Consider the following 22,561-nt stretch of genomic DNA (forward strand, 5'->3'; position numbering starts at 1 on the left):
ACCAAGTGAAAACTGCTTTGTCCTTCATATTTATCAATGTCTAGATCGACTTCAACAAAGAACAACATTGTACTTTGCAGTAAAGAAAGAGCAAATCAAAAGTTTTAGGAATCCGAGAATAAGCTTATTTTCATGAGATCTGCACGATTATTGATTTTACTATAAATGAATGCCTTCACTCAAACTATGTTAAAACTCCTTTGTCCTTCATATTTATCAATGTCTAGATTGACTTCAACAAAGAACAACACTGGATTTTGCAGTAGAAGAAAGAGCAACACTGAAGGATCAGTAATCCGAGAATAAGCTTCTTTTCATACGTTCTGCATGATTTGGGATTTTATGTATAAAATGAATTCCTTCACTCAAACCAAGTGAAAACTGCTTTGTCCTTCATATTTATCAATGTCTAGATTTACTTCAACAAAGAACAACATTGTATTTTGCAGTAGTAGAAAGAGCAACACTTGAAGGAACAGGAATCCGAAAACACGCTTATTTGGACTTATATATATATAAGTATATATATGGACTTTCACACCTTCTTGTAGCCGAACAACTCCGCTCCCGCTATTGATTATGTACAGTCGGGTATTTTAACCTTTTCTTACCCGCTTTTTACCAACTATGGTCGGACATTCACACCGTCTTACAGCGGAACATCTCCGCTCCCTCTTTTGATGGTGTATAGTCAGGCATTTGAACCTTTTCTTACCCGCTTTTTACAAACTATGGTCGGACATTCAAACCTTCTTGTAGCCGAAAACCTCTGCTCCCTCTTTTGATTATACATTGTCGGGCATTCGCACCTTATCGTACCCGCTTTTTACAAACTATAGTCAGACATTCACACCTTGGTGCTGATCCACCTCAGCTCCCTGTTTTGATCATGTATGGTCTGGCAATACTACCTTTTCTTACCCGTTTGTGAGTAATTATGGCTGGACATTCACACCTACTTGCAGTCGAACAGCACTGCTCCCGCTTTTGATTATGTTTGGTTGGATATTCTAACCTTTTCTTAACTGCTTTTTACAAACTTTGGTTGGACGTTCACACCTTCTTGCAGCCGAACACCTCCGCTTCCACTTTTGATGGTATATATTCGGGCATTTGAACCTTTTCTTACCAGCTTTTTACAAACCATGGTTGGACTTTCACACCTTCTTGTAGCCGAACAACTCCGCTCCCCCTATTGATTGTGTACAGTCGGGTATTTTAACCTTTTCTTACCCACTTTTTACCAACTATGGTCGGACATTCACACCTTCTTACAGCGGAACACCTCCGCTCCCTCTTTTGATGGTGTATGTTTGGGCATTCGAACCTTTTCTTACCCGCTTTTTACAAACTATGCTCGGACATTCAAACCTTCTTGTAGCCGAACACATCCACTCCTTCTTTTGATGATGTATGCTTGGGCATTCAAACCTACTTTTTGCCCGCTTTTCATTAATTTTGGGTGGACATTCACACCTTGTCACAGCCAAACACCTCCGCTCCCTGTTTTGATCATGTATGGTTGGACATTCGCACCTTGTCTCACCCGATTTTTGCAAACTATGGTCGGCTGTTCACAGCTTCCTCTCCACCATACTTGTATGGTGGGATATTCACACCCACTTGCATCTGAAGACCTTTTGTTGATATTTAGTCGGTCATTCGCAGCTTACCCGCTTTTTACAAACTATAGTCAGACATTCACACCTTGGTGCTGAACCACCTCAGCTCCCTGTTTTGATCATGTATGGTCTGGCAATACTACCTTTTCTTACCCGTTTGTGAGTAATTATGGCTGGACATTCACACCTACTTGCAGTCGAACAGCTCTGCTCCCGCTTTAGATTATGTTTGGTTGGATATTCGAACCTTTTCTTAACCTTTGCTATTTACAAACTTTGGTCGGACGTTCACACCTTCTTGCAGCCGAACACCTCCGCTTCCGCTTTTGATGGTATATATTCGGACATTCGAACCTTTTCTTAGCAGCTTTTTACAAACCATGGTTGGACTTTCACACCTTCTTGTAGCCGAACAACTCCGCTCCCGCTATTGATTGTGTACAGTCGGGTATTTTAACCTTTTCTTACCCGCTTTTTACCAACTATGGTCGGACATTCACACCGTCTTACAGCGGAACACCTCCGCTCCCGCTTTTGATGGTGTATTGTCAGGCATTTGAACCCTTTCTTACCCGCTTTTTACAAACTATGGTCGGACATTCAAACCTTCTTGTAGCCAAAAACCTCCGCTCCCTCTTTTGATCATACATTGTCGGGCATTCGCACCTTTTCTTACCCGTTTTTTACAAACCATGGTCGGACTTTCAAACCTTCTTGTAGCCCAACACATCCACTCCTGCTTTTGATGATGTATGTTTGGGCATTCGCACCTTTTCTTACCCATTTTTCAGTAATTATGGGTGGACATTCACACCTTCTTACAGCTGAACACCTCCTCTCCCGCTTATGATGGTGTATAGTCGGGCTTTCAAGCCTTTTCTTACCCGGTTTTTACAAATTATAGTTGGACATTCAGACCTTCTTACAGCCGAAAACCTCCACTCCCTCTTTTGATCATACATTGTCGGGCATTAGCACCTTTTCTTACCCGCTTTTTACAAACCATAGTCGGACTTTCACATCTTTTAGTAGCCGAACAACTCCGCTCCCGCTATTGATTGTGTACAGTCGGGTATTTTAACCTTTTCTTACCCGCTTTTTACCAACTATGGTCGGACATTCACACCTTCTTACAGCGGAACACCTCCGCTCCCTCTTTTGATGGTGTATGTTCGGGCAGTCAAACCTTTTCTTACCTGCTTTTTACAAACTATGGTCAGACATTCAACCCTTCTTGGAGCCGAACACATCCACTCCTGCTTTTGATTATGTATAGTTGGGCATTCGCACCTTTTCTCACCCATTTTTCAGTAATTATGGGTGTACATTCACACCTTCTTGCAGCCAAACACCTCCGCTCCCTCTTTTGATCATACATTTTCGGGCATTCGCACCTTTTCTTATCCGCTTTTTACAAACCATGGTCGGACTTTCACACCTTTTAGTAGCCGAACAACTCCGTACCCGCTACTGATTGTGTACAGTCGGGTATTTTAACCTTTTCTTACCCGTTTTTTACCAACTATGGTCGGACATTCGAACCTTCTTACAGCGGAACACCTCCGCTCCCTCCTTTGATGGTGTATGTTCGGGCATTCGAACCTTTTCTTACCCACTTTTTACAAACTATGGTCAGACGTTCAAACCTTCTTGTAGCCGAACATATCCACTCCTGCTTTTGATGATGTATGGTTGGGCATTCGAACCTACTTGTTGCCCGCTTTTCATTAATTATGGGTGGACATTCACACCTTGTCTCAGCCAAACACCTCCGCTCCCTGTTTTGATCATGTATGGTTTGACATTCGCACCTTTGCTTACCCTCTTTTTATACTGATTGCTCAAGATTAAGTTGTTCTTTCTCAAACTACAAAATTTTTTTAGTTGTTGAAATTTGATTTGAAGTGGATAAATAAGGAAGACAAACAGTTTTAAGTCAGGCTGATAGCAATTAATTTTATAGCAAAATCTGTATTTCGTCATTTGTCGAGAGATGCTTATTGCTGAAGAAGTTCTTTCTCATTCTACAAAGTACAACGTTGTTTATCATTGAAACTTGATTAGACATGAATAAATATGAAGGACAAAGCAGTCTTAACATGGTTTGAGTTAAGGAATTCGTTTTATAGGAGAATCCGAATTCGTGCATAACTCGTAAAATAGAGCTTATTTTCGGATTCCTGAAGAATGAGTCTGGTTCTTTCTCATAATACAAAGTTTGTTGTTTATTGTTGAAACTTCATCAGACCGTTAGATATAGTCGGACTCACCTCGACGCACGGCTTGGGATCTGGAACCAGTACTCTTGAGAGGGGTTGGACTCTCTTCCACTCTGGAGTTGCCCGTGGTGAGAGGCGCAGAGCAGGTGTGGGCATACTTATTGCCCCCCGGCTGTGTGGCAGTACATTGGGGTTTACCCCAGTGAACGAGAGGGTAGCCTCCCTCCGCCTTTGGGTGGGGGGACGAGTCCTGACTGTTGTTTGTGCCTATGCGCCAAACAGCAGTTCAGAGTACCTACCCTTTTTGGAGTCTCTGGGGGAGGCACTGGAGAATGCTCCTACCGGAGACTCCCTCATTCTGCTGGGGGACTTCAATGCTCACGTGGGCAATGAGAGTGAGACCAGGAGGGGTGTGATTGGGAGGAACGGCCCCCCCGATCTGAATCAGAGTGGTGTTATGTTGTTGGACTTCTGTGCCAGTCATAGACTGTCCATAACGAACACCATGTTCAGGCATAAGGGTGTCCATATGTGCACTTGGCACCAGGACACCCTTGGCCGCAGTTCGATGATCGACTTTGTGGTTGTATCATCGGACTTGCGGCCGTATGTCCTGGACACTCGGGTGAAGAGAGGGGCGGAGCTGTCAACTGATCACCACCTGGTGGTGAGTTGGCTCCGCTGGTGGGGGAGGATGCCGATCAGACCTGGCAGGCCCATACGTATTTTGAGGGTCTGCTGGGAGCGTTTGTCAGAATCCCCCGTCAGAAGGAGCTTTAACTCCCACCTCTGGCAGAGCTTCAACCATATTTGAGGTGGGGGACATTGAGTCCGAATGGGCCATGTTCCGTGACTCCATTGCCGAGGCAGCTGGTCGGAGTTGTGGCCGTAAGGTGGTCAGTGCCTGTCGTGGCGGCAACCCTCGAACCTGCTGGTGGACACCAGTGGTGAGGGAAGCCGTCAAGCTGAAGAAGGAGTCCTATCGGGCCTTTTTGGCCAGTGGGACCCTGGAAGAAGCTGATAGGTACCGACGGGCCAGACGGGCCACGGCTTCGGCGGTTGTGAGGCAAAAACTCGGGCCTGGGAGTAGTTCGGCGAGACCATGGAGAACGATTTCCGGACGGCCTCGAAAAGATTCTGGTCCACCATCCGGCGTCTCAGGGGGGGGGAAGCGGCTCACAGTCAACACTGTTTACAGTGGGGATGGGGCTTTGCTGACCTCAACTAGGGATGTTGTGAGTCGGTGGGGGGAGTACTTCGAGGAACTCCTCAATCCTACCAACACGTGCTCGGAAGAGGCAGAGTCGGAGAGCTCGGAGACGGGGCCACCCATTTCTGGGGCTGAGGTTGCCGAGGTGGTTAAAAAGCTCCTCGGTGGCAAGGCCCCGGGGGTGGATGAGGTCCGTCCTGAGTTTCTCAAGGCTCTGGATGTTGTAGGGCTGTCTTGGCTGACACGCCTCTGCAGTATCGCGTGGACATCGGGGACAGTGCCTCTGGACTGGCAGATTGGGGTGGTGGTCCCCCTCTTTAAAAAGGGGGACCGGAGGGTGTGTTCCAACTATAGGGGTATCACACTCCTCAGTCTCCCTGGTAAGGTCTATTCGGGGGTATCGGAGAGGAGGATCCGTCGGATAATCGAGCCTCGGATTCAGGAGATGCAGTGTGGCTTTCGTCCTGGCCGTGGAACAGTGGACCAGCTCTATACCCTTGGCAGGATCCTGGAGGGTGCATGGGAGTTCGCCCAACCAGTCTACATGTGTTTTGTGGACTTGGAGAAAGCGTTCGACCGTGTCCCTCGTGGAGTCCTGTGGGGGGTGCTCCGGGAATATGGAGTGCCGGACCCCTTGATAGGGGCCGTTCGGTCTCTGTATGACCGGTGCCAGAGTTTGGTCCGCATTGCCGGCAGTAAGTCGGATACGTTTCCGGTGAGAGTTGGACTCCGTCAGGGCTTCCCTTTGTCACCGATTCTGTTCCTAACTTTTATGGACAGAATTTCTAGGCGGAGCCAGGGCGTTGAGGGTGTCCCATTTGGCGACCTCAGAATCGGGTCTCTGCTTTTTGCAGATGATGTGGTTCTATTAGCGTCGTCAGGCCGTGACCTTCAGCTCTCACTGGAGTGATTCGCAGCCGAGTGTGAAGCGGCTGGGATGAGAATCAGCACCTCCAAATCCGAGACTATGGTTCTCAGCCGGAAAAGGGTGGAATGCTCTCTCCGGGTCGGGAATGAGATCCTTCCCCAAGAGGAGGAGTTCAAGTATCTCGGGGTCTTGTTCACGAGTGACGGACGAATGGAGCGGGAGATTGACGGGCGGATCGGTGCGGCGCCTGCAGTGTTGCAGGCTCTGCGTACTTACTGGTCAATCTACGTTCCCATCCTCACCTATGGTCACGAGTTGTGGGTAGTGACCGAAAGAACAAGATCGCGAATACAAGCGGCCGAAATGGGTTTCCTCCGCAGGGTATCTGGGCTCTCCCTTAGAGATAGGGTGAGAAGCTCAGTCATCCGGGAGGGGCTCGGAGTAGAACCGCTGCTCCTCCGCATTGAGAGGAGTCAGATGAGGTGGCTCGGGCATCTGGTTAGGATGCCCCCTGGGCGCCTCCCTGGGGAGGTGTTCCGGGCACGTCCCACTGGGAGGAGACCCCGGGGGAGACCCAGGACACGTTGGAGAGACTATGTCTCTCGGCTGGCCTGGGAACGCCTCGGGGTCCCCCCGGAAGAGCTGGAGGAAGTGGCCGGGGACAGAGACGTCTGGGTTTCTCTGCTCAAGCTGCTGCCCCCGCGACCCGACCCCCGGATAAGCGGCAGATGATGGATGGATGGATGGATATATCCTCCACCAACCAGACTTACAACCCCCGACTAGGGTAGCAGAATTTCTAAGCATCTGTACCCCAAAACTACTATCAAAAATATATAAATTATTGTCTAAGATAGATGACACAATGTCTCTTCCATCCTCAAAATGGGAGGCAGATTTATCCATCAGTTCTGGTCATAGCTTCTAACCACAAATATGTTTGAACACCTTCATAAAGACTCGAAATCCTAATTTACAGCTCATACAATACAAAATCCTTCATAGAACACACTATACAGGACAAAGGATGTTCAGGATGGGTCTAACACACTCAAACATCTGCTCACATTGCACAGATAACACACCTGATGATTATGCACATGCTTTGTGGTTTTGTGCGCCTGTCCAGAAGTTCTGGCTTGAAGTCTGTGAGGACCTATCAACATGGCTAAAGTGTAGCATCCCTGCATGCCCCACACTGTGCATACTGGGTGACTTAGACAACATCAACATGGAAATTAACTCATGGTTGTCACAGTGTTATGTATCGCAAAGAAAACTATTCTCATGAACTGGAAAGCGAAGAACAATCTGTGTATTAACCAGTTTAGAAATTTTCTTTTAGATTATATTAGCATGGAAACAATGTCTGCCTCCTCAAAACATCAATTGGCTGAATTTCATTCTCTCTGGTCCCCTCTGATTAGTTTTATCACATAGTGGTGGTGGTGGGTTGCTGGGTGATGGTGGGTCTCAGGCCCGGGCTGCTGCGACTGGTGTGACCGGGTGGTTTGTTTGTTTGTTTTTTGTAGAGGTCCTCCGGGGTGGGGTTGGGTTGAGTGGGGTGGGGCGGGATGGGTACCTTCTGGGGGTACAGTAGCTCCCGGAATATGGTCGCTGCAGGCCCCGAGCCTGGTGGACATCAGGCCCTCCTGCCCATTGTTGGCTCCCAGGTAGCGGGGATGCCTATTGCAGCCAGTCCCTGGCTGCCCTCTCTGGGGGAGAGTAGCTCCCCCGGTATATATCCCCATACCCCTCTCCCTTCTGGCTCCTGTACACAGCACACACTCACACATGAAGGGTTTTGGGGGCGTGTGTGTTCGGTGGGGTGTAGTGGATGGGGCCACGTAGGTGGTCCCCTTTGGTTGCACTCTGCAGTTCCCTGCCCCTGTTTTAATTACACCTTAGACATTACTACTTATCAAACACACTCACACACACACATTAGGTCTTGGGGGGTGGTTACACTGAGTGGCATCTGGTGGGCGGGGCTCTTTGGGTATGTAGGCTGCCCAGAGTGCCGCGCTCCCAGTTCTACAAGTTTGGCTGCCCCTCAATTTTAATTGCTCACTATTAGAAAATATTGAAGAGCCAGAAGGGTGAGGGGAGGGGTCTTCTTCGCACACCCCTGCTTCCTGGTGTCTGCTCGGGGCAGGAGGGGCCAGGAGGATTAATTAATTGTTCTGCTGGTTCGGGGTCTGTGGTGGCTGGGGGGTTGCTGGCCTCCTGGTGTGCCCGCTGCACTACACCCCAGCAGAGTCGAGGGAGGTAGGATGTGTGGATGTGTGGATGTATGGGACGTGAAAGTGTGTGTGGTAATGATTTGGCCTGGATCTGGGACTTGCTGTCGCCTGGCCTGTCTGTGTTTCTCCCGATGGGGCATCAGCGTTGCCTCTCCCCACTGCTCGCGACTTCACCCACCTGTGGGCACGTCTTGACTCCCAGGGCACTTGGCCAGGGGCGCTGGGGCAGGCGCTGACCCACTTTGTGGCTGTCTGGGGCGCTTGGCCCTCCTGAGTATTGGGTGGGGCCTCTGCCGGGGGGTTTGGGGGCGCTCGGGCTCCTGGGGCCCAGGTACAGTGCACGGCCCATGTCTGGGTGGCTGGGGCCTGGCGGGGTCGGTGGGCTGTTGCCCCTGGTTCCCGGAGTGCCTCTGCCCTATGCTTATGGGGGCTCTTTCCGGGGGCTTCCTCTGCAGTCTTCTGGGTGGATGCGTGGTTGCCCCTGCGGTGGGCTGCCTGGGTTCTGTGCTCTGTGGGGGCTGCTGGTGGCCTGGGTCTTGTGGCCCTCTCTGCCTGCTTCTGATTGCTTGGGGGGGGGGGCTGTGGATTGTGGCCCTGTACGCTTATACACTCATAACTAAGCACGGTTATCATGTAGGTCCTGTGCCATGGGTGTTGCATGTTCTCACACACACACACACACATTCATTAGTCCAGTAGCATGGTCACTAAGCAGTTGATGTATTACCATGTCGTCTCAGGTCATCTATATCCACAGCTGTGTTGTATGCGATTGCCGCTTCTTGTGCTTGTTTTTGTTTGTTTGTGTGTTTGTTTTTTCTCTGCTTGTCTGCTTTCAGGTGCTCCTGGTGGCGCTAAGGCTGGATTCCCCTCATAGGCCATGGATTGTTGTCTGTTTTGTTTTTTACAGGTGTAGCAGCTGGTTGTCTGGTTTTTGTTTCTATTTTTGTTCTGTTTCCTCTTCTTTCCTCTTCTTCTTTCCTTGTCCCCCGGTCCGGTTCAGTTCAGTTCATGTCATATATTGTAAACAGAAATAAATAAATGGGCATCAAGGGGAGCTTTACATTTATAAAACTTCCCTTGGCAAAACAAATCTGTTTGGCATCAAAGGTATTCAGACTACAATTCTTCTGACATAATGCTGAACAGGACAAGGGGAAAAAAAAGTAAAGAAGACAGTTCTGCCGAAAGCCAGGGATAGACCTGTTCTAAGTTCTATACTTTTTAAAAGGGGCGTGTTTATCAACTATGGAATTAGAAGATTTACAAAAATGGTCAAGTGCTAGATCTTCATCTGGGATTTTAACAGTGTCATATAACTATTCAACAGATCAGTTAAAAAAAAAGCCTGCTCATGGAGATGTTTCAGGATCTGGATACCAAGCGTGGACCTAATGTTTTCATTTTTGCAATTCTGATACAGGCTATTGAGCAGTGATAACTAACACCAAGTTCAGATACTGCGGATTTTCTACCTTTGATTTGTTAAGATTGAGCCAATCAGGGACAACCTTGAAGGATCTCTTTGGTTTTGTAGGATCAGTAATTACCTGAGAAAGGTTGATATTGGTACACACCTTTTTTAAATGATCAGTGGCAGAGTTCAACTTGTTTAAATTAAAATTGCCACACAGAGATTGGGTTTAGGCCACATGCACACAGAATGACATCAACAAATATAAGAAATATTAAACATTTACACATAGATTTTTGAATATATGTAGAGGAATGATACTTTGAAATGTGCTCATTGCGGAGTTATGATCAGTTGAGTAATGAAGGTTGAACTATTCTGGGAAAGAGGTTCTATTCCCAGTATCATGATGGACACTCCTGATATAGAAGGTTTCGCTAACGCATTGGAATTGTTTTACTATTTTCATATGCATGTGCAATGAAGAATTGCTTGCTGCTGATAAATGCAAAGAAGAACAGCTTACATATAGATGCTCACATATAGGCTGCTGAATGCAATGAAGACCTGCTTATCAAGTAAAGTTCAATGTCAATGTGTAATATTCAATTAGGATTTGCAAAACAGTGAAGTTAAACAATGAATGGGTCCATAGTCGGTATGAGAAGACTACAGGAATATTTACCTGGGTGTACGTTCAAACAGAGATGAGAAAATTGCGATAAATAATTGTTTGTTTGTTTGTTAGTATGTATATGAATGTTACGTGTATAAACTGTGTTGAGTTATAGTTACTCAGTAGTGTCTCAGTGAAACAACCGACGGGGGAAGCCTTGCGGTGACAACAAAAGCAGTGTTTTACTGATCAGTCAAGTTGCTCCAGTGTACTCCATACAAACTGGTTGGCTACTGAAGGGATAGAAAATGGGGAATACTTGTTTTAAAGCAAACAAGGAATTAGATGGGAAAAATACATGTTTTAACGGGACCCAGACAATATTAAATACTCAGACAGATGGGAGAAGAAGTGTAGTTTTGTAGGAAATCACAAAATTATTACATAGAATTAGTGAAATCAATTGAAGAATGCCTTTCTGAAGAGCTGTTTACCACAGATGAGCAGCTTTGCGACCAAGCACATTGTAGATCGCTTTACTGCCAAAATGATCTAATTTAATGGATTGGTTTAGACATGCATAACAGCATTTTAAGAACAAAGAGAGAAACAAAAAGGGACAACGCTTCATGGTGGAAGGTGATGTATAAATAACTGTGTATATGATGAAGGGGGTGGCAACACCCATTCCGAAATCCCGCCATTCCGACATCCCGCTATTCCGACATCCCACCATTCCGACATACCACCATTCCGACATACCACCATTCCGACATGCAAACGTCCCACCATTCCGACATCCCACCATTGCGACATCCCGCTATTCTGACATTCAAATGTCCCACCCTTCCAACAAGGCTTTCCGTATAAGGAAATGTGTGTTACTCAACAGGTGAGTCCCTTCTTTCTGTTCATGCAATTTATATGTTTAACATGTTTATAGACAAGCGTTATTAAAAACACAAAGTCTCGGCAACTGGAGGAGGAGAAGCAGTCCGCGGTGGTTTTCAATCACACACTCCAATGCCACTTGTTTCAACATCCGAAAATTTAATCCAGGAAAAAAAGGCTTACAAACATGGACCAAAACGGCTCCATAACACGCACAAGAATCCAAAAGAAACGAAAGTTAACTAAAAGAAAGCAAATAAACAGTATGAAGTGGTCAAAATTGGTTTTACGCATGCATATGTGCGTCTGGCACATGCGTCTTCGGGCTCTCCCACGTCGGTTTGTGGATGAAAGCTATATGTTCAGCTGTAATGTCATGTAAAAACAATCTCTACATGACATTTACTCCCAGGTGTGACCAGTTAGGTCCTTAAGATATCAACAGGCTGTATAAAGCTACAACCGTTGCGGCTGTGTGTTTGTGCCAAATGCGCAAAACCCATCCGCGCTTCCCAAAATTGGAGTGAGTACTCATAAATCACGTGAATATCATGAATAAACGTTTTTACTGCATTTTGTTGTGTTTTATACGTTCTATGCTGTCATTTCTCTCTTCTCCTATTGGCAAGGCAAGGCAGAGTGCTCGCAACTGTGTCCTGTGCAGTAGCCGTGATATCTGTAATTGCAATTATTACTTTTGCATATGATGACAGCGTGCAAAAGACGCATGGGCTCTGTGGAGAGCTCCGCTCCAGCTGGCTGCTGTAACAGCTCACTGACACTGTATTTCTGCTTAATCAGTTTCAGTCTCGCCAGAGTTACATTAATATCTGTATTTTTATATTTGAAATTCAGGGGATTTTGATAATAGATTATTAAAGTTTGTTTGCGAGGCTGTGGCCTCTGCATGTGCAAAGCTTGTGCGCCAAACTTTAGGGCGTATTTGCGCCGGCATATCATTAGTGCAAAATGTTTTGGGTAAAAAATAGGCTATTAAAAGGAACTGTCGGAATGGCGGTATGTTAAAAAATAAACAAAAAACATACCGCCATTCCGACCATAGCAGGAAAAAAATGTCGGAATGGTGGGACGTTTGATAAAAAATTAAGTGTCGCCATTCCGACAATTGGAGACCCATGTCGGAATGGCGAGATGTCGGAATGGCAGCATGTAACCATGATGAAGGAGAGACCATTTGAGCAGCACAGCCATTTCGCAGCACAGGGACAGCAATCCAAGTTACAGGATCTCCCACGTGGTATCACCTGTCACATTGTGTCAAGGCATCAAAAGAAGAAAAAATCACCAAACTCAAGGACAAAAAGACAAAGACTCCGGTGAACGAAGACAGAGGACTGACAAACCAGAAATACAAAAGGATTCTCGATATCAAGATCCAGAAGAAGAGGCTAACAATGCCACGAACACTTACGATGCTGGGAATGATGCCAGCAATGAACAGAGAAGAAGATTCAGTGTCATCAATCTGCATTACGTGCCTCTAATGAGGGGGTGAATATAGAATCCTCAACGATTACAACGTCTCTGGGAACTGTGACAACAACAAGGTTTAAACCATTTTGATATATATTGTAACCTATTGTCTAAGGAATAGTGCTGAAAATGAGGTAAATCTAATCCACCACTGTCCTTGGTCTTCTGTAGGGTTTTTAAACTAATACGTGGTGGTTTGTTTTTCCACAGAAATTTGGAGATGCATGAATCTAGTGACTTAAACCAAGTAGCAGATGGTTTTATGGGGATCATTGAGAACAAATAGTTCACTTTTGGTAGTATCATAATTTTAATGGATGTAACTCTCCCCATAAGTGATATAGGTAAGGACTTCCAACGAGAGATCGTCCTCTACTGTCTTTAATAATTGCACATAATTTAGCTTTGTTAGCTCTGAGAGCCTGGAGGAAATGTTTATGCCTAAATATCTAATATTTCCTGACTGTAAAGTGATCGTAGGTATATTATGGACCCTACAGTTAATGGGCAGAACTGTGGTCTTAGACCAGTTGATAGAGTAGTCAGAAAGTGCTGAGAATTTATTTATGAGTGTGATCGTGTGACTGAGAGACGTCTGTGAGTTCTGAAGGAAAAGTAATACATCATCAGCATAAAGACTTATTTTATGCTCAATATTTTGGGATTAATTACTCACAAACGGGTAAGAAAAGGTAGTATTGCCAGACCATACATGATCAAAACAGGGAGCGGAGGTGGTTCAGCTGCAAGAAGGTGTGAATGTCCGACTAAAGTTCAAATATATTAACAAAAGCGGGAGGAGAGGTCTTCGGATGAGAGTGGTTGAGAATTTCCAACCATAATCTATAAAATGCGGTGAAAAAAAAGGTGTGATAGAACACTAAAAGGTGGAGCGGAAGTGTTCGGCTGCAAGAAGGTGTGAATGTCCGACTATATTTGGTGAAAAGCAGGTGAAGCAAGGTCTGAATGCCCAACCTTACATCATCAACAGCGAGATCAGAGGTGTTTGGCTGCATGAAGGCCATAGTTTGCCAAAAGCGGGTAAGCTGCGAATGACCGACTAAATATCAACGAAAGGTCTTCGGATGCAAGTGGGTGTGAATATCCCACCATACAAGTATGGTGGAGAGGAAGCTGTGAACAGCCGACCATAGTTGGCAAAAAGCGGGTGAGAAAAGGTGCGAATGTCCAACCATACATGATCAAAACAGGGAGCGGAGGTGTTTGGCTGTGACAAGGTGTGAATGTCCACCCAAAATTAATGAAAAGCGGGCAACAAGTAGGTTTGAATGCCCAACCATACATCATCAAAAGCAGGAGTGGATGTGTTCGGCTAAATGGTTTGAATGTCCGAGTATAGTTTGTAAAAAGCGGGTAAGAAAAGGTTCGAATGCCCAAACATACACCATCAAAAGAGGGAGCGGAGGTGTTCCGCTGTAAGAAGGTGTGAATGTCCACCCATAGTTGGTAAAAAACGGGTAAGAAATGGTTAAAATACCCGACTGTACACAATCAATAGCGGGAGCGGATGTGTTTGGCTACAAGAATGTGTGACAGTCCGACCATGGTTTGTAAAAAAACGGGTAAGAAAAGGTGCGAATGCCAGACAATGTATGATCAAAAGAGGGAGCGGAGGTTTTCGGCTACAAGAAGGTTTGAATGTCCGACCATAGTTGGTAAAAAGCGGGTAAGAAAAGGTTAAAATACCCGACTGTACACAATCAATAGCGGGAGCGGAGTTGTTCGGCTACAAGAAGGTGTGAAAGTCCAACCATGGTTTGTAAAAAGCTGCTAAGAAAAGGTTCGAATGCCCGAATATATACCATCAAAAGCGGAAGCGGAGGTGTTCGGCTGCAAGAAGGTGTGAACGTCCGACCAAAGTTTGTAAAAAGCAGTTAAGAAAAGGTTCGAATATCCAACCAAACATAATCAAAAGCGGGAGCAGAGCTGTTCGACTGCAAGTAGGTGTGAATGTCCAGCCATAATTACTCACAAACGGGTAAGAAAAGGTAGTATTGCCTGACCATACATGATCAAAACATGGAGCTGAGGTGGTTCAGCACCAAGGTGTGAATGTCTGACTATAGTTTGTAAAAAGCGGGTAAGATAAGGTGCGAATGCCCGACAATGTATGATCAAAAGAGGGAGCAGAGGTTTTCAGCTGCAAGAAGGTCTGAATGTCCACCCAAAATTCCTGAGAAATGGGTAAAAAATAGGTGCGAATGCCAAACCATACATCATGAAAAGCAGGAGTGGATGTGTTCGGCTACAAGAAGATTTGAATGTCCATCAATAATTGCTTTAAAACATGAAAGAAAATTTTCGAATATCAAATCGCACATGATCATAAGCGGGAGAGGAGTTGTTCAGCTGCAAGAAGGTGTGAATGTCCACCCATAATTACTGAAAAATGGGTAAGAAAAGGTGAAAATGCCCAACCATACATCATCAAAAGCAGGAGTGGATGTGTTCGGCTACAAGAAGGTTTGAATGTCCGACCATAGTTTGTAAAAAGCGGGTAAGAAAAGGTTCGAATGCCCGAACATAGACCATCAAAAGAGGGAGCGGAGGTGTTCCGCTGTAAGAAGGTGTAAATGTCCGACCATAGTTGGTAAAAAGCGGGTAAGAAAAGGTTAAAATACCCGACAGTACACAATCAATAGCGGGAGCGGAGATGTTTGGCTACAAGAAGGTGTGAAAGTCCGACCACGGTTTGTAAAAAGCGGGTAAGAAAAGGTTCGAATGCCCGAATATATACCATCAAAAGTGGAAGTGTATGTGTTCGGCTGCAAGAAGGTGTGAACGTCCGACCAAAGTTTGTAAAAAGCAGTTAAGAAAAGGTTCGAATATCCAACCAAACATAATCAAAAGCGGGAGCAGAGCTGTTCGACTGCAAGTAGGTGTGAATGTCAGATCATAATTTGCAAAAAGCTGATGAGAAAGGGTGAGAATGCCCAGCTATACACCATCAAATGCGGGAGCGGAAGTGTTCGGCTGTGAGTAGGTGTGAATGTCCGACCATAATTGCTGAAAAATGTGTTAGAAGAGACTAGAATGCCGGACAAGACATCATCAAATGCGGGAGCGGAGTTGTTCGGCTGTGAGTAGGTGTGAATCTCCGAGCATAGTTTGTAAAAAGGGGGTAAGAATAGGTTCGAATGCCCGAACATACACTATCAAAACAGGGAGCTGAGGTGGCTCAGCTGCAAGGTGTGAATGTCTGACTATAGTTTGTAAATAAGGTGCGAATGCCCAACAATGTATAATCAAAAGAGGGAGCGGAGGTTTTCGGCTACAAGAAGGTTTGAATGTCCGACCATAGTTTGTAAAAAGCGGGTAAGAAAAGGTTCAAGCGCCTGACTATACACCATCAAAAGCGGGAGCAGAGGTGTTCCGCTGTAAGACGGTGTGAATGTCCGACCATATTTGGTAAAAAGCGGGTAAGAAAAGGTTAAAATACCCGACTGTACACAATCAATAGCGGGAGAGGAGGTGTTCAGCTGCAAGAAGGTGTGAATGTCCACCCATAATTACTGAAAAATGGGTAAGAAAAGGTGCGAATGCCCAACCATACATTATCAAAAGCAGGTGTGAATGTCAGATCATAATTTGCAAAAAGCTGATGAGAAAGGGTGAGAATGCCCGACTATACACCATCAAATGCGGGAGCGGAGTTGTTCGGCTGTGAGTAAGTGTGAATCTCCGACCATAATTGCTGAAAAATGTGTTAGAAAAGGTAAGAATGCCGGTCCATACATCATCAAAAGCGGGAGAGGTGGTTTTCGGCTGCAAGTAGGTGTGAATGTCCAGCCATAATTACTAACAAACGGGTAAGAAAAGGTAGTATTGCCATACCATACATGATCAAAACAGGGAGCAGAGGTGGTTCAGCTGCAAGAAGGTGTGAATGTCCGACTAAAGTTCAAATATATTAACAAAAGCGGGAGGAGAGGTCTTCGGATGAGAGTGGTTGAGAATTTCCAAAAATATTCTATAAAATGCGGTGAAAAAAAAGGTGTGATAGAACACTAAAAGGTGGAGCGGAAGTGTTCGGCTGCAAGAAGGTGTGAATGTCCTACTATATTTGGTGAAAAGCAGGTGATGCAAGGTCTAAATGCCCAACCTTACATCATCAAAAGCGAGATCAGAGGTGTTTGGCTGCATGAAGGCCATAGTTTGCCAAAAGCGGGTAAGCTGCGAATGACCGACTAAATATCAACAAAAGGTCTTCGGATGCAAGTGGGTGTGAATATCCCACCATACAAGTATGGTGGAGAGGAAGCTGTGAACAGCCGACCATAGTTGGCAAAAAGCGGGTGAGAAAAGGTGCGAATGTCCAACCATACATGATCAAAACAGGGAGCGGAGGTGTTTGGCTGTGACAAGGTGTGAATGTCCACCCAAAATTAATGAAAAGCGGGCAACAAGTAGTTTTGAAAACCCAACCATACATCATCAAAAGCAGGAGTGGATGTGTTCGGCTACAAGAAGGTTTGAATGTCCGAGCATAGTTTGTAAAAAGCGGGTAAGAAAAGGTTCGAATGCCCAAACATACACCATCAAAAGAGGGAGAGGAGGTGTTCCGCTGTAAGAAGGTGTGAATGTCAGACCATAGTTGGTAAAAAACGGGTAAGAAAAGGTTAAAATACCCGACTGTACACAATCAATAGCGGGAGCGGATGTGTTTGGCTACAAGAATGTGTGACAGTCCGACCATGGTTTGTAAAAAACGGGTAAGAAAAGGTGCGAATGCCCGACAATGTATGATCAAAAGAGGGAGCGGAGGTTTTCGGCTACAAGAAGGTGTGAAAGTTCAGCCATGGTTTGTAAAAAGCTGCTAAGAAAAGGTGCGGAGGTTTTCGGCTACAAGAAGGTTTGAATGTCCGACCATAGTTTGTAAAAAGCGGGTAAGAAAAGGTTCAAATGCCTGACTATATACCATCAAAAGCGGAAGCGGAGGTGTTCGGCTGCAAGAAGGTGTGAACGCCCGACCAAAGTTTGTAAAAAGCAGTTAAGAAAAGGTTCGAATGCCCGAATATATACCATCAAAAGCGGGAGCAGAGCTGTTCGACTGCAAGTAGGTGTGAATGTCCAGCCATAATTACTCACAAACGGGTAAGGAAAGGTAGTATTGCCAGACCATACATGATCAAAACAGGGAGCTGAGGTGGTTCAGCTGCAAGGTGTGAATGTCTGACTATAGTTTGTAAAAAGCGGGTAAGACAAGGTGCGAATGCCCGACAATGTATGATCAAAAGAGGGAGTGGAGGTCTTCGGCTGCAAGGTTTGAATGTCCAACCATAATTTCTAAAAACCGGGTAAGAAAAGGCTCGAAAGCCCGACTATACACAATCAAAAGCGGGAGCGGGAGGTTTTCAGCTGCAAATCCTTCACTCAAACCAAGTGAAAACTGCTTTGTCCTTCATATTTATCAATGTCTAGATCGACTTCAACAAAGAACAACATTGTACTTTGCAGTAAAGAAAGAGCAAATCAAAAGTTTTAGGAATCCGAGAATAAGCTTATTTTCATGAGTTCTGCACGATTATTGATTTTACTATAAATGAATGCCTTCACTCAAACTATGTTAAAACTGCTTTGTCCTTCATATTTATCAATGTCTAGATTGACTTCAACAAAGAACAACACTGGATTTTGCAGTAGAAGAAAGAGCAACACTGAAGGATCAGTAATCCGAGAATAAGCTTATTTTCATACGTTCTGCATGATTTGGGATTTTATGTATAAAATGAATTCCTTCACTCAAACCAAGTTAAAACTGCTTTGTCCTTCATATTTATCAATGTCTAGATCGACTTCAACAAAGAACAACATTGTATTTTGCAGTAGAAGAAAAAGCAACACTGGAGGATCAGGAATCCGAGAATAAGCTTACTTTCATGAGTCCTGCACGATTTCGGATTTTCCTATAAAATGAATTGCTTTGCTCAAACCAAGTTAAAATTGCTTTGTCCTTCATAGTTATCCATGTCTAAAATGTATCAAGCATAAAGTTCCTCATATTACCCTGAATGAGAAAGAAGCATCCCTTTGGTTGAGCAATACGTTCCTTTTGCGGATTTATGCATGATTTCGGATTTTGCTATAAAATTCATTCCTATTGATTGTGTACAATCGGGTATTTTAACCTTTTCTTACCCGCTTTTTACCAACTATGGTCAGACATTCACACCGTCTTACAGCGGAACATCTCCGCTCCCGCTTTTGATGGTGTATAGTCAGGCATTTGAACCTTTTCTTACCCGCTTTTTACAAACTATGGTCGGACATTCAAACCTTCTTGTAGCCGAAAACCTCTGCTCCCTCTTTTGATCATACATTGTCGGGCATTCGCACCTTATCTTACCCGCTTTTGACAAACTATAGTCAGACATTCACACCTTGGTGCTGAACCACCTCAGCTCCCCGTTTTGATCATGTATGGTCTGGCAATACTACCTTTTCTTACCCGTTTGTGAGTAATTATGGCTGGACATTCACACCTACTTGCAGTCGAACAGCTCTGCTCCCGCTTTTGATTATGTTTGGTTGGATATTCGAACCTTTTCTTAACTGCTTTTTACAAACTTTGGTCGGACGTTCACACCTTCTTGCAGCCGAACACTTCCGCTTCCGCTTTTGATGGTATATATTCGGGCATTCGAACCTTTTCTTACCAGCTTTTTACAAACCATGGTTGGACTATCACACCTTCTTGTAGCCGAACAACTCCGCTCCCCCTATTGATTGTGTACAGTCGGGTATTTTAACCTTTTCTTACCCGCTTTTTACCAACTATGTTCGGACATTCACACCGTCTTACAGCGGAACACCTCCGCTCCCGCTTTTGATGGTGTATAGTCAGGCATTTGAACCTTTTCTTACCTGCTTTTTACAAACTATGGTCAGACATTCAACCCTTCTTGGAGCCGAACACATCCACTCCTGCTTTTGATTATGTATAGTTGGGCATTCGCACCTTTTCTTACCCATTTTTCAGTAATTATGGGTGTACATTCACACCTTCTTGCAGCCGAACACCTCCGCTCCCTCTTTTGATCATACATTTTCGGGCATTCGCACCTTTTCTTACCCGCTTTTTACCAACTATGGTCGGACTTTCACACCTTCTTACAGCGGAACACCTCCGTTCCCTCTTTTGATGGTGTATGTTCGGGCATTCGAACCTTTTCTTACCCGCTTTTTACAAACTATGGTCAGACGTTCAAACCTTCTTGTAGCCGAACATATCCACTCCTGCTTTTGATGATGTATGGTTGGGCATTCGAACCTACTTGTTGCCCGCTTTTCATTAATTATGGGTGGACATTCACACCTTGTCTCAGCCAAACACCTCCGCTCCCTGTTTTGATCATGTATGGTTTGACATTCGCACCTTTGCTTACCCTCTTTTTATACTGATTGCTCAAGATTAAGTTTTTCTTTCTCAAACTACAAAATTTTTTTAATTGTTGAAACTTGATTTGAAGTGGATAAATAAGGAAGACAAACAGTTTTAAGTCAGGCTGATAGCAATTAATTTTATAGCAAAATCTGTATTTCGTCATTTGTCGAGAGATGCTTATTGCTGAAGAAGTTCTTTCTCATTCTACAAAGTACAACGTTGTTTATCATTGAAACTTGATTAGACATGAATAAATATGAAGGACAAAGCAGTCTTAACTTGGTTTGAGTTAAGGAATTCGTTTTATAGGAGAATCCGAATTCGTGCATAACTCGTAAAATAGAGCTTATTTTCGGATTCCTGAAGAATGAGTCTGGTTCTTTCTCATAATACAAAGTTTGTTGTTTATTGTTGAAACTTCATCAGACCGTTAGATATAGTCGGACTCACCTCGACGCACGGCTTGGGATCTGGAACCAGTACTCTTGAGAGGGGTTGGACTCTCTTCCACTCTGGAGTTGCCCGTGGTGAGAGGCGCAGAGCAGGTGTGGGCATACTTATTGCCCCCCGGCTGTGTGCCAGTACATTGGGGTTTACCCCAGTGAACGAGAGGGTAGCCTCCCTCCGCCTTTGGGTGGGGGGACGAGTCCTGACTGTTGTTTGTGCCTATGCGCCAAACAGCAGTTCAGAGTACCTACCCTTTTTGGAGTCTCTGGGGGAGCCTCATTCTGCTGGGGGACTTCAATGCTCACGTGGGCAATGACAGTGAGACCTGGAGGGGTGTGATTGGGAGGAACGGCCCCCCCGATCTGAATCAGAGAGGTGTTATGTTGTTGGACTTCTGTGCCAGTCATAGACTGTCCATAACGAACACCATGTTCAGGCATAAGGGTGTCCATATGTGCACTTGGCACCAGGACACCCTTGGCCGCAGTTCGATGATCGACTTTGTGGTTGTATCATCGGACTTGCGGCCGTATGTCCTGGACACTCGGGTGAAGAGAGGGGCGGAGCTGTCAACTTATCACCACCTGGTGGTGAGTTGGCTCCGCTGGTGAGGGAGGATGCCGATCAGACCTGGCAGGCCCAAACGTATTGTGAGGGTCTGCTGGGAGCATTTGTCAGAATCCCCCGTCAGAAGGAGCTTTAACTCCCACCTCCGGCAGAGCTTCAACCATATTTGAGGTGGGGGACATTGAGTCCGAATGGGCCATGATCCGTGACTCCATTGCCGAGGCAGCTGGTCGGAGTTGTGGCCGTAAGGTGGTCGGTGCCTGTCGTGGCGGCAACCCTCGAACCTGCTGGTGGACACCAGTGGTGAGGGAAGCCGTCAAGCTGAAGAAGGAGTCCTATCGGGCCTTTTTGGCCAGTGGGACCCTGGAAGAAGCTGATAGGTACCGACGGGCCAGACGGGCCACGGCTTCGGCGGTTGCTGAGGCAAAAACTCGGGCCTGGGAGGAGTTCGGTGAGACCATGGAGAACGATTTCCGGACGGCCTCGAAAAGATTCTGGTCCACCATCCGGCGTCTCAGGGGGGGGGAAGCGGCTCACAGTCAACACTGTTTACAGTGGGGACGGGGCTTTGCTGACCTCAACTAGGGATGTTGTGAGTCGGTGGGGGGAGTACTTCGAGGAACTCCTCAATCCTACCAACACGTGCTCGGAAGAGGCAGAGTCGGAGAGCTCGGATACGGGGCCTCCCATTTCTGGGGTTGAGGTTGCCGAGGTGGTTAAAAAGCTCCTCGGTGGCAAGGCCCCGGGGGTGGATGAGGTCCGTCCTGAGTTTCTCAAGGCTCTGGATGTTGTAGGGCTGTCTTGGCTGACACGCCTCTGCAGTATCGCGTGGACATCGGGGACAGTGCCTCTGGACTGGCAGATTGGGGTGGTGGTCCCCCTCTTTAAAAAGGGGGACCGGAGGGTGTGTTCCAACTATAGGGGTATCACACTCCTCAGCCTCCCTGGTAAGGTCTATTCGGGGGTATTGGAGAGGAGGATCCGTCGGATAATCGAGCCTCGGATTCAGGAGATGCAGTGTGGCTTTCGTCCTGGCCGTGGAACAGTGGACCAGCTCTATACCCTCGGCAGGATCCTGGAGGGTGCATGGGAGTTCGCCCAACCAGTCTACATGTGTTTTGTGGACTTGGAGAAAGCGTTCGACCGTGTCCCTCGTGGAGTCCTGTGGGGGGTGCTCCGGGAATATGGAGTGCCGGACCCCTTGATAGGGGCCGTTCGGTCTCTGTATGACCGGTGCCAGAGTTTGGTCCGTATTGCCGGCAGTAAGTCGGATACGTTTCCGGTGAGAGTTGGACTCCGTCAGGGCTGCCCTTTGTCACCGATTCTGTTCCCAACTTTTATGGACAGAATTTCTAGGCGGAGCCAGGGCGTTGAGGGTGTCCCATTTGGCGACCTCAGAATCGGGTCTCTGCTTTTTTGCAGATGATGTGGTTCTGTTAGCGTCGTCAGGCCGTGACCTTCAGCTCTCACTGGAGTGATTCGCAGCCGAGTGTGAAGCGGCTGGGATGAGAATCAGCACCTCCAAATCCGAGACTATGGTTCTCAGCCGGAAAAGGGTGGAATGC

This window comes from Leuresthes tenuis, unplaced genomic scaffold (assembly GCF_036924035.1).
Source record: "Leuresthes tenuis unplaced genomic scaffold, fLeuTen1.0.hap1 SCAF_8, whole genome shotgun sequence".
Taxonomy (NCBI): domain Eukaryota; kingdom Metazoa; phylum Chordata; class Actinopteri; order Atheriniformes; family Atherinopsidae; genus Leuresthes; species Leuresthes tenuis.